Raw genomic sequence first — 5976 nt, forward strand, 5'->3', positions numbered from 1 at the left:
TCCACAAAGAGAATAATGGAGCCTCCAGCACCGACCTCCACCCGCAGAGCCGCACTCCACATAGAGAATAATGGAACCTCCAGCACCGACCTCCACCCGCAGAGCCGCACTCCACATAGAGAATAATGGAGCCTCCAGCACCGACCTCCACCAGCAGAGCCGCACTCCACATAGAGAATAATGGAGCCTCCGGCACCGACCTCCACCCGCAGAGCCGCACTCCACATAGAGAATAATGGAGCCTCCGGCACCGACCTCCACCCGCAGAGCCACACTCCACATAGAGAATAATGGAGCCTCCGGCACCGATCTCCACCCGCAGAGCCGCACTCCACATAGAGAATAATGGAGCCTCCAGCACCGACCTCCACCCGTAGAGCCACACTCCACAAAGAGAATAATGGAGCCTCCAGCACCGACCTCCACCCGCAGAGCCGCACTCCACATAGAGAATAATGGAACCTCCAGCACCGACCTCCACCCGCAGAGCCGCACTCCACATAGAGAATAATGGAGCCTCCAGCACCGACCTCCACCAGCAGAGCCGCACTCCACATAGAGAATAATGGAGCCTCCGGCACCGACCTCCACCCGCAGAGCCGCACTCCACATAGAGAATAATGGAGCCTCCAGCACCGACCTCCACCCACAGAGCCACACTCCACATAGAGAATAATGGAGCCTCCGGCACCGACCTCCACCCGCAGAGCCGCACTCCACATTGAGAATAATGGAGCCTCCAGCACCGACCTCCACCCGCAGGGCCGCACTCCACATAGAGAATAATGGAGCCTCCAGCACCGACCTCCACCCGCAGAGCCACACTCCACATAGAGAATAATGGAGCCTCCGGCACCGACCTCCACCCGCAGAGCCGCACTCCACATAGAGAATAATGGAGCCTCCAGCACCGACCTCCACCCGCAGAGCCACACTCCACATAGAGAATAATGGAGCCTCCGGCACCGACCTCCACCCGCAGAGCCGCACTCCACATAGAGAATAATGGAGCCTCCAGCACAGACCTCCACCCGCAGAGCTGCACTCCACATAGAGAATAATGGAGCCTCCGGCACCGACCTCCACCCGCAGAGCCACACTCCACATAGAGAATAATGGAGCCTCCGGCACCGACCTCCACCCGCAGAGCCACACTCCACATAGAGAATAATGGAGCCTCCGGCACCGACCTCCACCCGCAGAGCCGCACTCCACATAGAGAATAATGGAGCCTCCGGCACCGACCTCCACCCGCAGAGCCGCACTCCACATAGAGAATAATGGAGCCTCCGGCACCGACCTCCACCCGCAGAGCCGCACTCCACATAGAGAATAATGGAGCCTCCAGCACCGACCTCCACCCGCAGAGCCACACTCCACATAGAGAATAATGGAGCCTCCGGCACCGACCTCCACCCGCAGAGCCGCACTCCACATAGAGAATAATGGAGCCTCCAGCACCGACCTCCACCCGCAGAGCCACACTCCACATAGAGAATAATGGAGCCTCCGGCACCGACCTCCACCCGCAGAGCCGCACTCCACATAGAGAATAATGGAGCCTCCGGCACCGACCTCCACCCGCAGAGCCACACTCCACATAGAGAATAATGGAGCCTCCGGCACCGACCTCCACCCGCAGAGCCGCACTCCACATAGAGAATAATGGAGCCTCCAGCACCGACCTCCACCCGCAGAGCCACACTCCACATAGAGAATAATGGAGCCTCCGGCACCGACCTCCACCCGCAGAGCCGCACTCCACAGAGAGAATAATGGAGCCTCCGGCACCGACCTCCACCCGCAGAGCCGCACTCCACATAGAGAATAATGGAGCCTCCAGCACTGACCTCCACCCGCAGAGCCGCACTCCACATAGAGAATAATGGAGCCTCCAGCACCGACCTCCACCCGCAGAGCCGCACTCCACAGAGAATAATGGAGCCTCCAGCACCGACCTCCACCCGCAGAGCCGCACTCCACATAGAGAATAATGGAGCCTCCAGCACCGACCTCCATCCGCAGAGCCGCACTCCACATAGAGAATAATGGAGCCTCCAGCACCGATCTCCACCCGCAGAGCCGCACTCCACATAGAGAATAATGGAGCCTCCAGCACCGACCTCCACCCGCAGAGCCACACTCCACATAGAGAATAATGGAGCCTCCAGCACCGACCTCCACCCGCAGAGCCGCACTCCACATAGAGAATAATGGAACCTCCAGCACCCACCTCCACCCACAGAGCCGCACTCCACATAGAGAATAATGGAGCCTCCAGCACCGACCTCCATCCGCAGAGCCGCACTCCACATAGAGAATAATGGAGCCTCCAGCACCGACCTCCACCCGCAGAGCCGCACTCCACATAGAGAATAATGGAGCCTCCGGCACCGACCTCCACCCGCAGAGCCGCACTCCACATAGAGAATAATGGAGCCTCCAGCACCGACCTCCACCCACAGAGCCACACTCCACATAGAGAATAATGGAGCCTCCGGCACCGACCTCCACCCGCAGAGCCGCACTCCACATAGAGAATAATGGAGCCTCCAGCACCGACCTCCACCCGCAGAGCCACACTCCACATAGAGAATAATGGAGCCTCCGGCACCGACCTCCACCCGCAGAGCCGCACTCCACATAGAGAATAATGGAGCCTCCAGCACCGACCTCCACCCGCAGAGCCACACTCCACACAGAGAATAATGGAGCCTCCGGCACCGACCTCCACCCGCAGAGCCGCACTCCACATAGAGAATAATGGAGCCTCCAGCACCGACCTCCACCCGCAGAGCTGCACTCCACATAGAGAATAATGGAGCCTCCGGCACCGACCTCCACCCGCAGAGCCCCACTCCACATAGAGAATAATGGAGCCTCCGGCCCCGACCTCCACCCGCAGAGCCGCACTCCACATAGAGAATAATGGAGCCTCCGGCACCGACCTCCACCCGCAGAGCCGCACTCCACATAGAGAATAATGGAGCCTCCGGCACCGACCTCCACCCGCAGAGCCGCACTCCACATAGAGAATAATGGAGCCTCCAGCACCGACCTCCACCCGCAGAGCCGCACTCCACATAGAGAATAATGGAGCCTCCAGCACCGACCTCCACCCGCAGAGCCACACTCCACATAGAGAATAATGGAGCCTCCGGCACCGACCTCCACCCGCAGAGCTGCACTCCACATCTATATATATATATATATATATATAAAACTGAATGTATGTATATGTGTATCACCAACCAATCACGAAGCATCTTTAATTTCACCAGAGCTGTTCAAAAGAAAGTGAGCTGTGATTGGTTGCTATGAGCAACAGATTTCCTTGCAACCAATCACTAAGCATCTCTCATTTCACCAGAGCTGGTTAAAAGAAGTTGAGCTGTGATTGGTTGCTATGAGCCACGGTTTTCCCACTTGACAACACCTCAGCAGACACTGACATGGTGGGAGAAATCTAGCATCCCTGGGAACATAAGCTCCCAGCCATTGTCTGCCCCAAAGAAAGGAGCACAGAGCACTTTGGTTTTGACCCCAGGCCTCTCTTAAAGGGATCCCCGGAATGCAAGCCAGGGCAAATCCACTCAGCCCTCTGGTTCTGATCCCAGGCTCTCTTGAAGGGATTCCCGGTATAGAAGTCAGGGCAAATCCACTCTGCGCTTTGGTACTGACCCCTGGCCTCTCTTAAAGGGATCACTGGTATGGAAGTTAGGACCGTTCCACTCAGCGCTCTGGTTCTGGCCCCAGGCTGTCGGGATGATGTGGGATATTAGGGGTAGTAGTCCGGTGGCTCTGGCTGACGGGATGATGTGGGATATTAGGGGTAGTAGTCCGGTAGCTCTGGCTGACGGGATGATGTGGGATATTAGAGGTAGTAGTCCGGTAGCTCTGGCTGATGGGATGATGTGGGATATTAGGGGCAGTAGTCCGGTGGCTTTGACGGGATGATGTGGGATATTAGAGGTAGTAGTCCGGTGGCTCTGGCTGACGGGATGATGTGGGATATTAGGGGTAGTAGTCTGGTGGCTCTGGCTGATGGGATGATGTGGGATATTAGGGGTAGTAGTCTGGTGGCTCTGGCTGACGGGATGATGTGGGATATTAGGGGTAGTATTCCGGCGGCTGTGACGGGATGATGTGGGATATTAGTGGTAGTTGTCTGGTGGCTCTGGCTGACGGGATGATGTGGGATATTAGGGGTAGTAGTCCGGTGGCTCTGGCTGACGGGATGATGTGGGATATTAGGGGTAGTAGTCTGGTGGCTCTGGCTGACAGGATGATGTGGGATATTAGGGGTAGTAGTCCAGTGGCTCTGGCTGACAGGATGATGTGGGATATTAGGGGTAGTAGTCCGGTAGCTCTGGCTGACGGGATGATGTGGGATATTATAGTGAATGTGGCGATGCAGAGTGGGCGGGGCTATACACTCAGCTTTATATATATAGATATAATCATTATAATTTGTTATAATTAACTGTAGTTAGTTACTGTACCCGGGCAGCACCGGGCTCTTCAGATTCCGACACCTACCTCCACCCGCAGAGCCGCACTCCACATATGGCTGTTCTGTGCGCACAGGACCTGTAATGAGGTCACAGGTGGGGAGGAGTCAGGGGTCACATGATGGGAAGTAAAGGGGTTGGAATCAGAGAAGATATATTGCTGTTCCCCATATGACATATAGATGTTTGCAGTGGATGGGGTGAATGCTGCCCCCATTGAGGTACCCTGTTTTTGTAGATAACAGGAGCCATTAAAAGAAAAATAATTATTTTGGAGCAGAATATTAATGGCTATATCTAGAAATTTCTGCTGATTAATTGCGGTTGACCTGTAAGTGATACCTCAATATCGATGCTGGGGTAAAGACTAACTACATTGCAACAAAGTGTGACAGATAGTGTTACACCCGGTCCCCGTTCTGGCGCTGCGTCCAGGTCTGCTGCTGCCCCCCGTTCTGGGCACTCACCTCCAGCCTCGCACGCTGTCCTTAGGCAGCAGCCGGCCTCCTCTGGGTCTCATGCTGCTGCTCTGCATTCCACCTCCTGGCGTCCTGTCGGCAGATGTGTAACTAAAGCTATTAGAGCACGCCTGCCCGCTCTCCTGCCTTCTTAAAGGGACAGCGTGCATTTTTCAAAAAGTGCAATTAACCAATGGCAGCGCACTGGCTGCTATTTCTGGCCTCTCCTCCATAGGGAGAGCGCCGGAGCAACGAGTATCAATCATTGCTACATCCGGCTCTCATGTTAACCTGTCTGCGCTGCGTCAGTAGTCTCTGTGCATTCTCTAATGCTATCCGTCTCCACAGAGTCTCAGTATCCTGTGCTTCCTGGTTATATCTGCTAACCATCTGGGCAAAAGCCATCCCGTTCCGCCAACAGTCATCCAAGTCCGAGGACTGTGTGAAGGTCACTGGAACTGACTCCTTACTAACTACCCGGTTCCAGGACCCGTCTCATTACGGACTCTGCTGTAACTACTGCTATCCCTTTTGGTCCCGCTGGGACAGCTGCCATGTGTTTGGGGTCTAACTGGAGGTAGCACCTGTGTCCTCCAGGTATTCCATTCTTGCCCTGTCTGAGGGGCTTTACTACGGGTACCCGGGGCTCACCAGTCACGCCCCCTTCGGAGCTCCCTGGACCGTGGTCCCGAGGTTCCACTTTAAAAATAAAAAACGAATGTGAACTTCACCATCTCTGCCTCCGCTTCCATTCGTTACAGATAGAAGCTACGCTGTTGATTTAGAATCATCCAGCAACTATAGGGGTTAAAATGGTTATAGCAGACAAGTGGTTAGCTAAGCCCCAGAGGATTCTGGGAAAGGTGTTATTGTGTCTGGGACATCCAAGAGTATGATGTGTGTTATTCTCCTGTCAGACTGAAATCAGACAAGCTGTACAGACCAGTGCTGAAAGCTGGTTTCCACTCATCCCCCTCTGTAATATGAATGAGATTAGACGCCCCCTA

At 55.2% G+C, this 5976-nt stretch overlaps 1 long non-coding RNA gene across 1 annotated transcript; it reads left to right on the forward strand.

Moving 5' to 3' along the window:
• Positions 1 to 4646: 4646 nt before the first annotated feature.
• LOC141094382 (uncharacterized) lies at positions 4647 to 5699 on the forward strand. Its single transcript, XR_012233051.1, has 2 exons — positions 4647 to 4732; positions 5318 to 5699. It is a non-coding gene; the product is annotated as an uncharacterized lncRNA (long non-coding RNA).
• Positions 5700 to 5976: the final 277 nt, after the last annotated feature.

The sequence above is a fragment of the Dendrobates tinctorius genome, unplaced genomic scaffold (assembly GCF_039654945.1).
Source record: "Dendrobates tinctorius isolate UK_male_01 unplaced genomic scaffold, ASM3965494v1 ptg000063l, whole genome shotgun sequence".
In the NCBI taxonomy this organism is placed as follows: Eukaryota; Metazoa; Chordata; class Amphibia; order Anura; family Dendrobatidae; genus Dendrobates; species Dendrobates tinctorius.